This window comes from Capsicum annuum, chromosome 6 (genome assembly GCF_002878395.1).
Source record: "Capsicum annuum cultivar UCD-10X-F1 chromosome 6, UCD10Xv1.1, whole genome shotgun sequence".
In the NCBI taxonomy this organism is placed as follows: Eukaryota; Viridiplantae; Streptophyta; class Magnoliopsida; order Solanales; family Solanaceae; genus Capsicum; species Capsicum annuum.
The window spans coordinates 186,522,950-186,533,422 of NC_061116.1; the positions used below are offsets into that span (position 1 = coordinate 186,522,950).

At 37.0% G+C, this 10,473-nt stretch overlaps 1 long non-coding RNA gene across 1 annotated transcript; it reads left to right on the forward strand.

Annotated features, from left to right (window-relative positions):
- Positions 1-314: 314 nt before the first annotated feature.
- On the forward strand, positions 315-9,313 carry LOC124899753. Its single transcript, XR_007057308.1, has 2 exons — positions 315-937; positions 5,697-9,313. It is a non-coding gene; the product is annotated as an uncharacterized LOC124899753 (long non-coding RNA).
- The last annotated feature ends 1,160 nt before the right edge of the window (positions 9,314-10,473 follow it).

Below are 10,473 nucleotides of genomic sequence, written 5' to 3' on the forward strand. Positions count from 1 at the left end.
TGTGATTTGTGGTAGCAAATTAGTTTTGAACATGATAGCTAATTAAATAAATAAAAAAAAATTACTTTCAATATGTAGTTATAGTTAATTAATATAAATTAATAGAATATATTAAATATTTAAATTATTATGATGAAATAATAGAATTATTATATATTGGGATATGATATATAATTAAGTGGGAGTAAAGAGATTTTTTGATAATTTCATAAGAAGCGATCGAAACTACCTCTTCTATATAATAGAGAAAGAAAATAGAAAAGAAATAGAAATATTATTATTATTATTATTTTGGGATGTTTTTGATCGGACGGTTCAAATTATAGACAAGATAATCAGCCCTTTATTCGGCTTTTCACACTCCCAATACACGCATTCTCCTTCCCCATCGCTAACTCGTTTCTCTGTCTCACAAAAAACAACAATACAAAGACTTTCTCTCCTCTTTTCCTTTCTTCATCGACAAAAATGGCAGCCATAGGCAGCCATAGCTGTGCCTCTACGCGGACTGCCCCATCTTGTCCCGTGAAACCCGCTAAACTCAGAAAAATTGGACCCAAAACGATGTAACAGCTCGTCCTTGACATCAAATCTACCACAAGTGGCCTGAAAAGGTTGAAATCGGTGATCTGCTTCAGAAATTTGGATTTGAATTTCAAGTTTCTTTCATCTCCCGCATTTTTGCTTATTCTTTATCTCAAATCCGAACTTTGAAGTCCGGATTTTGGCTATAAATAGCCGGATTCTCATCCCCATGAAGGGAGTAGAGGAGGTCGGAAAAAAAGGGGCACATAAAGAAGTTATAACAGAGAAAAAGGGGGGTCTCGAAAATTGATAGATTTCTTTCGATACCAGTCCAAATTTGGAGTCCTCAGAGTCGATTTTGTCGTCGGAAATTCTTAAGCGTCAAAGCTCCAGTTTCGCTGCCCCGCACAAGGTACTACCCCGTCTTAATTACGTTGTACTTAATTTTTGTTAATTATTTATCGGGATGATGGCTGTTTGTTTGAAAGTATAAGAATGTGAAACAAAACAATTTTTTTTGAGTTTAAGATCATGTGTATTTGCAACTGGTGATATTACTGGAGCAAATTTTGTCCCGTCTAATTACTTTATATTTAATTTTGGTGGTTCACTGATCATTTAAGTTTGTCTTTCGGATTTGTCTAATTGTGAACGAAAACTTGAAAGGGGGCTGGTTATTGGATTATATGATGTCTTCATAAAAATTCTAGCCTGTGACTTAGCTTGAATGTAGTCTGTAAAATTTGGAGTCTTAGAAGGTATTGGCTGTTTTGTTTTGATAATGGTGTAGAGAATAAGAGACAGTATTTGCGAATTTTTTTTGTCTGTATATTTCTTGCCAATCATGTTTATTTATACAAGCTAAAGAATCTTCTCTTCTAAGCTAAACAATGAAAATAAAAATAAAAGAAGAAACTTCTCTTCTAAGCTAAAATAAAATAAAAGAACTTTCTAGTCTAAGCTAAATATTTGGACTTGTGGGTTGTTGGTACTAATGACTGGTCTAATATGGGCCCAATCCTTTTATTTGCTTTGGCCTGCTCCATTTCCTTATTTGCTTTGGCCTGCTCCATTTCCTTGTGTGAGATGAACTTCTCATTGTCTCGTTCTTTGTTACTGCAATGAACATCTCCACTGTTACTGTCAACACCCCCTCAAGTTGGAGGGGAGTGAAACGAGTCCCAACTTGCCAATTAAAGAGTGATGTGAAGGCCCAGACAAGGGTTTGGTGAGAAGGTCAGCGAGTTAAGAGGCGGCAGGAACAAAGAAAGGGAGATTAATCCGGTGAGAAATTGTTGTCGAACAAAATGATAGTCAAGTTCGACGTGTTTGGTGTGTTCGTGGAAGATAGGGTTTTTGGCTATATGGATTGCCGCTTGGCTGTCGGAGTGAACAGTAATGGGAAAAGATGGAGGGACACCTAAATCATGAAGGAGTCGATTCAGCCAGGTGAGTTCGGCAACCACACGCCTCATGGAGCGATATTCTGCCTCAACAGAGGATAAAGAAATGGATGCTTGTTTCTTGGACTTCCAAGAGATGGGAGATCCACCAAGGGTAATGTAGAACCCGCTGACTGAACGTCGAGAATCTATACAAGAACCCCAATCGGCGTTGCAAAAACCAAGGAGGGAAAATGAAGGGTCACTAGTAAAGAACAAACCTTGACCTGGGTCGGACTGTAGATAACGAACAACTCGAAGAGCAGCATTGAAATGGGGAAGACGGGGTTGTTGCATATATTGGGAGAGATGTTGGACAACATAAGAAAGATCAGGGCGAGTATGTGTAAGGTAGTTGAGCTTTCCAATTAGGCGACGATAAATGGTTGGGTCAGTAAGGAGTTCTCCGGAGCTAGATCAGAGCTTAACTGATGGATCCAATGGAGAAGAGACTAGAGGCAATTGAGCGTAATCAAATTCAGCAAGCAGCTCAAGAGTGAATTATCTTTTGAGTAACAATCAACCCATTGTCTTCTCTGAAAACTTAAAAGTCCCAAAAAATAGTGTAAGTGTCCCAGATCCTTTATTTTAAATTTTGCATTGAGAAATTCCTGCAACCGTGTAATAGTAGAGAAATCACTTCCAGTGATGATTATATCGTCGACATATACAACAATGATAGTAATAAGATCGCCGAATTTCTTGTAAAACAGTGAGTAATCATTATGTGATGATTGAAAACCTTTGAAATGAAGAACTGCTGATTGTCTAGCAAACCATTGTCGCGGTGCTTGCCTTAACCCGTAGAGTGATTTCTTGAGTCGACAAACAAGATTAGGATTAGGACAAACCATGCCTGCTGGAAACTTTATGTAGACCTCTTCATCAGGGTCTCCATGAAGAAAGGCATTACTGACATCTAGCTGAAAAAGAGGCCATTTCCTTTTTGCACCAATAGCCAAGAGACACCTTATAGTTGTCATTTTGACTACTGGTGAAAATGTTTCAGTAAAGTCAATCCTAGCCCTTTGAATGTCACCTCGAACTACGAGTTTTGCTTTGAGTCTATCAATACTACCATCAGACCTATGTTTCACTTTGTACACGCATTTGCAGGGTAGAGCCCTTTTGCCTTTAAGGAGCTCCACAATATCCCTAGTTTGATTAGATATCAAGGCCTCAATTTCATCATTCATAGCTACTTGCCAACCTGGGTGCATTGCAACTTGTGCATAGGTAGTGGGCTCAGTGACAGAAGAGATAGAATTCACTACAAGTTGATTTGTAGAAGAAAGTGCAATGAAAGGAAAAACCTGGGGACTGATAGGTGAAGTGAAGCAAGAAGTGGTAAGATCAGTGAGAAACACATTGTTATAGTAATAGTCATCTAAATAAGCAGGTTGTTTATGGGTTCTGGATGATCTTCTGGGTTTAAGAGTATTAGGTTGAGGTAAAGAAACAATAGAGTCAGGGATAAAGGAGGTAGGATCAGAATTAAAGGTAGAAGGAGGAGGAGATGAAGGATCTTGTGTAGTTGTGGAGATAGGTGTTAAATTAGGGCCAGAAGGAATGGTATATGAATCTGGAGAGGTAGGATGTGAATGAGAGAAAATTAGAGCATAGCCTGAAGTCCTCCTGAAAGGAAAAACTGTTTTATGGAAGTGAACATCTCTTGAAACAAATATTTTCTGTCTTGTAAGGATAATAACTTATATCCACTTTGTCCTGGTGGATATCCCAAAAACACACAGGCAGTAGCTCTAGGTGAAAATTTTGATCTATTTGGAGTTAAAGTAGAAGCATAGCAGAGACAACCAAAAGCCTTGAGAAATTGATATTTAGGAGGATAACCAAACAAAACTTCATGAGGGGTCTTACCATTTAGGACTTTGGAGGGGTATCTATTGATTAAAAAAGTAGACATAAGAACACAATCACCCCAATAAGAAATAGGTAGGCTAGACTGAAACAACAAAGCCCTAGAAGTTTCTAAAAAATGCCCGTGCTTTCTCTCCACTATGCCATTTTGTTGAGGAGTAGAAATGCATGATGTTTGATGAAGAATTCCTTGAGAAAGCAGTAATTCAGAGGTAACAGTTCCTTTTCCCAATTCTAAAGCATTGTCAGACCTGATGATTCTCACTTTACTGTTAAACTGCCTTTGAACCATGGATAGAAACTGTTTTAGCATAGGAAAAGCATTGGCCTTAGTGCTCAAGAGATAAGTTCAAGTAGTTCTGCTAAAATCATCTACTATGGTGAGGAAGTATCTGTAACCATTTTAGGTTGAATTTTTATAAGGACCCTATGTCTCAATGTGAATTAATTCAAAATGCGATTTGGTTTTAATGTGACTAAGTGGAAAGGTCAATTTAGTTTGCCTGGCAAGATAACAAACATCACAAATGAAATTGGAATCACGTTTGAAATTAAAAGAACATAGCTTGTTCATTGATGAAATAGGCAAATACCCTAGTCTTACATACCATAGATGAAAATCAGAACTATTACTACTTGAAACTGAATTAGATAAGGAACTACAAATGGAAAAACTGGAACTAGAAAAGGAAACTACATCTTCCTTGACAGGGCTCTTAGACGGGAGATTCGAAGGAAAAAAATAATAGAGTTCATTCTGTGCTTCACCAAGAACCAGAGGCCTCTTTACTGAAGGGGCCTACAAGACACATTTGGTAGAAGAAAACATGATTAGACAATCTAATTGTGTGCATAACTTGTGCACTGATAGGAGATTGAGCTTGAATGTAGGCACAAAAAGCACATTGTGAATAATGAGATCAGGAAATAGAGTAATAGTTCCTGAATGAGTTACTTTTACCCTAAAAGAATTAGGTAAAGTGATGTTGATGATTTGATTAAGGGGTGTGAGAGTAGTGAAGTTTGTTGCATCAAAACATATATGCTGACTCGCCTCTGAGTCTAAAATCCAGGGGTTAGAATTTAGGAGTAGTAAACAGGAAACTGAACCATTACCAGCACAAGCAGCTGTAGCTGCAGAATTAGCAAGTGAAACATCTGGTTGAGAGATCTTTGCCTGATTTAATATATTAACCAATTGAGAAAGTTGCTCACTGGTGAACTAGCTTCCAACTTGATTTGCACAATTAGGTAAAGAACTAGAATAACTAGGTAAATCAGAGGGAATAACAACATTGCTCCTCACAGTGTTTTGCATCCTTTTGTTTTTGGTGAACTTGAAATCATTAGGAAAGCCAATGATCCTGTAGCATTTATCAACTGTGTGTCAAACCTTCTTGTAGTGAGAACATGTCAAAGATGTGTCAATCTTCTTGGATCTATATTCAGGAGTATGATTCCTCAGATTATTTTGAGAGTACCGAGGAGGTGGATTTCTGTCAGCAACCAAATATGAAGAGTGATCCCCCGCAGGGCTAGAGTAGACAGTAATCTCCCTTTGTTTTTCATCCTGCATGAGAAGAGAGTAAGCAAGACTCACAGAAGTTAGAGGAGAAATTAAGATGTTGCACCTCACAGCCCCATAAGCTTCATTCAATCCCAAAGGAATTGTATGAGTCTCTTATCTTGTTTTGCTTTACTCATTGTCATCTTACCACCACAATCACACTCACAAGAGCAGGTGTTTTTAGTGTTCAAGGTATCTAACTCATCCCATGACCCTTTGACTTTTGTGTAGTATGCTGCAATATCATGTGTTCCCTGGGACAGCTCACTCATTTCCTTTTGCAGTTGATACAATTTGGCCCCTGGCCAAATCTGTCCTCAGGATCCCTCCATAGTGCTTCTGCTATTTTGGAATAGAGCACACTGTCAGCAATGTCTCTAGAAAGTGAATTCAGCAACCAACTGGTAACCATGTCATTGCACCGGATCCATGATTGCAGATCTGGATTGTTAAGGGCTGGAGCCTTGCAGCTTCCATCAATAAATCCCAGCTTATTTTTAGCTGAGAGAGCAATGAGAATGGATCTTCTCCATCCCCATAACCCATTCATTCAAAAATAGAGTTCACCAAAGACATCCCTGGTGAATCAGATGGATCAAGGAAATAAGGGCTGCTTTGGTCCAATACTTTGGATGCAACAGGGGCAGAAGGTGACTCAGAACTTGTGTTTGCCATGGTAGGTAAAAGAAGGCTTCGAAGAGAGGATCTTCAAAGAAGCTTTGATACCATGTAGAGAATAAGAGACAGTATTTGGGAATTTTTCTTGTCTGTATATTTCTTGCCAATCATGTTTATTTATATAAGCTAAAGAATCTTCTCTTCTAAGCTAAACAATGAAAGAACTTTCTAGTCTAAGTTAAATATTTGGACTTGTGGGTTGTTGGTACTGATGACTGGTCTAATATGGGCCCATTGCTAAACAATGAAAGAACTTTCTAGTCTAAGTTAAATATTTGGACTTGTGGGTTGTTGGTACTGATGACTGGTCTAATATGGGCCCATTTGCTTTGGCCTGCTCCATTTCCTTGTGTGAGATGAACTTCTCATTGTCTCGTTCTTTGTTACTGCGATGAACATCTCCATTGTTACTGTCAACAAATGGTGAATGCAAACATGAATTAAAATTATTTGTTGTTATCGCTTGCTAGTCGGGATGTTAACTTGTTGATCTTGGTCATGAAAACATGAAACAAAAGGTCGTTTTCCGAGCTTTTGATATTATGTGTTTATAGGAGTGTTCACGACACACAATTTAACTTGATTAAACTCTATACACTTGAGTTTTTGTTAGTACGACTGATGTCGAGATTGTTTTAATGGGAGTCTTTCTAACATCATGCTAGGTGTTATACGCGTTTCGTGCCCAGTGATGAGGGGTCGCTATAATTATGTAAAGAGTTAAGTTTTTGATTAGTCTTGGGTGTCAAAAAGAAGTTATTGTCCATCAAAGTAACTTAATCGTTCTCTTAAATCTTGCTTTGACATATCATGCTATTGTTTTTGCTAAAATCAATAAGTAAAATATCTTAGGGTGCTGCACCACTTATGGAAAAGAATTCAGGTCCGTATGAGGAGAATATAAAATGCTCTGTTTATTGTGTTTGACGTGTGTTGCTCGTGTTTTAATAACTAGTATAAATTAAGATTTGTTCTTAGTATTAGCTAGTACATTGTCTGTATTTTCATTATCTCATTGCCAGATATGTTTAATTTTGTTGGAAAGAATCCTCAACTCCCTTAAGTAAGCACCAACTTTAGAAACTACACCATCCAGGTTCCCAGATTGCTCTTCCATTTCCTGAGAAGTAACGCAGCGTGCTGATTTTCCAAGAAAAAATTATTCGTCAAAGTTCAGATGTAAAAAGTTCTTTCTATGTGATACAGATTTTTTGTGCCATCTTCTGCTTGAGTACTTGAATATGAAATCATGTTTGCACGGCTTTTAGGATCACGGTTTGGTTAAATGTGATTAACATTTGGTTTAGTACGAAACAAGTTGCGCAAGCCTTAAGTTTTGAAATAAAAGCATTTCACTGTACATTGAGATTCTCTGTTCTTTTTTGTTTTTGTTAACTTGAGTATTAGGGAATAATTAGAGAGGTTTGAGAATTCACTGATAAGGTTGTTTTAGCTAGTCTTAGTAGCTATGTCTGTGGTTAAGCGCGTACCAACGCCTAAATATTGGCGCTATTTCAGATTCTAATGTTGTGCTTAACAGGTTGAAATTATTCATTTGGAAATTTTGAATAGCCAAAAATCTTTTTCATCATTTTCCATATGTTTGTCCGAGTTAAAATGACTAAGTAAACGGGGTAAGAGAGCTTGAAACGGGCCCATGAATGACTTGTTTTGAGTCTAATCACGACTATCTTTTTGCGAAACTTTTAAACCGTGCAACTTTTGTTTATTTGAACATGCCAATAAAACACAAACATGATTGCTCCTTTTCCAGTTTGAAGGTTTGATGTGTTAAACGTTACCTCTGCTCTTTTCAAAGTGATATTGTTGCACCCTTGAAAATCTTTAGTTACTTCCTTTCTTTAATTACTTGGGTGAATAGCCTCAACAAGGTAAGGCTAGAAGAGGTTCAACATAGCTTTTATCTTGACATTAGATTTTCTCTCAATTAGAATTCAAGGCTATTGGTACCACTATATTATAGTTTTCAGAAAGCCTCTTGTTGTTGTTGTTAATTCAATCCTAGGGGGAAGCACCTGAAATCATATTGCTATGCGCTACTTGTCTCGTCATATTTTATGTGGGAGTTGTATTTTTTTTTTCACGAATGTGCGATGTGTACGAGATTTGTTCCTTTGATTTGCTTATTTTTCAGGTAGCATGGGCTGACATAGTTTGAGGCTTCCTCAAGATTGTTCATTTTGGTAAAGAATTAATCTTAGAATTTAAAAGTTTGCTTCCTTATGGATTTTTGATTCATAAGCATCCTTCGTTCATCTCATTTTCTGTTTGACCAGATTGTTTAGTTCTGAAATAATCTAAAAAAAGTTGACAATGTGTGTTGAAATCCTACTATCCTATTAAAACAAAAGTCTAGGAAGTGATCAAAATTATGTGTCGACCTTATGCTTTCCGAAAGGTACTTAACTTTAGTCTGATAATATACGTGTTCGGATGTTCTATGGAAAATTCAGTTCTCTTTGAACTAAAGTCTATGCTTCAAAATTTCTAATGATATTTGCAAATAATGTCGGGCTCTCCCTACCATCATTTGCTAGAATTTATGTCAATTATTTAAACACACCATTAGGTGTGTCTTTTCTATAATCAGATGTGAGTGTGCTCTGTTAAGTAATTAACCAAGTCTCTTAATTTTCTTGTTTCTTTAAGGACTACTAGTTATAATTAAGCCAGATAGCAAATCGTTGTCTGAATTTGTCATACTCTCTCTATGCTCTATATTGAAGTTTAATTTCGCCATTTCGATGAGAATGTATTTGTGTGTGTTCATTTCTTGATACCAATCCTTGTTCTCTTTATTTTACATGTGAACTCGGGAGTTAAGAGTTCCGTAACGGAACTCTTCTTTGACCCAAGCGTCGGGCCAAACGCTACTAGAAGTGCAGAGCCTCGGAGTCCACAAATTAGGAGCCTAAACTCCTAAATGGAGTATTTAATATTCCCCGACGTCTTTAGATTTAATTTATATTTATCGTCTTGAGTGTTTTTTTTAATGACTAAACTCTTGTTGTCTATTTTGAAGGTAGCTTTATTTGACTGTCGAATAATGTTGTTGTATTACCCGTTGATTCTTTCGTATAGGTTTAACCGTTCGATTTTCGCAGATAGAGCATAATCAATATTAGATTAAGAAAATGTATTTTATCATATTTGGTTAATTTTATGAAAAATTAACTTTCGCCTTGAAACATATTTTCAATAAATCGACGTGTCAATCTCTACATATTTTTTAAGACAAAAAAATGAAATTTTAAGTACAGATTTGCAGGGAGAATAATTTTCCTATGATTTCAGATTTTAAAGGGGTTGTTCGCTAATTTTAACTTATTTTTTTTTCATATAAATAAGGTCAATGCTTTACATTACATTTTGATGCCTATTCAAGTTCTTTTCTAGATCTCAAAGGCTAAGAAATGTAAGGTATACACACTCATACTACTATCACGTCTCAAATCCTATTGGGGCGGACAGGCACCCCTAGCCGTAAAGGCCCGAGAGAATCAATTCATAACCTTATACTTCTCATGCATGTAACTATGACAATCAAAGGTTTTGACAAATATGATATTATGTATCGATGAGAATATTATATAGGCAAGCACAAACTTATATATACAACACTTAGCCTTTGGGGCCACCGCGTCTAAAGGCAAGACACTACTATAACTTTACATTAGTCTACAAATTCTCTAAAAGATACATAGACTTAATTAGGGCCAGGACAAACCCCCGCCCCATTATTAACTTACTGCACAATACCAAAATATAAAGAACAGACTCGGAAAGCTCCGAATCAACTTGGAGCTCACCAATAGTCACCGAATAGCTTGTTCTCCTACTAGTGAGTTGTATGAGCTAAAGTACCTGTGCCTCCTGCAGCATGAAATACAGGTCCTCCGTGAGGGACGTCAGTACGATAATATGTACTAAGTATGTAAGGTTGAAGGTAACAACACATGATACAAGAGCTCAATAGAAATCAAATACAAGTGTATAAGCAGTACTAGTAGACCACCTTTATATATTCTTGTGGGAATACGTACATTACATTTCTTTCTTCATTTTTACCTTTCTTACCTCATAATCTTTGTAAGACAAATAAAGCAAATGACTAGCTGATCAGTGGTAAATAAACAAATTGGGATTGGCCATGCTAGGCTTACGCCCCTGAGCTGCCACCCTTAAATAAATATTGGTATCAACCCGTGCTAGGCTTATGCCCTTAAGCTGCCACCCACATATAAAGGTATCGAGATCGGCCCATGCTAGGCATATGCCCTTGAGCTGCCACTCGTTTTATATATTTGCATTACTTAGTTTATTTAGCCTTTGAGATTGTTACTTTAGTGGTCATAACAGTAT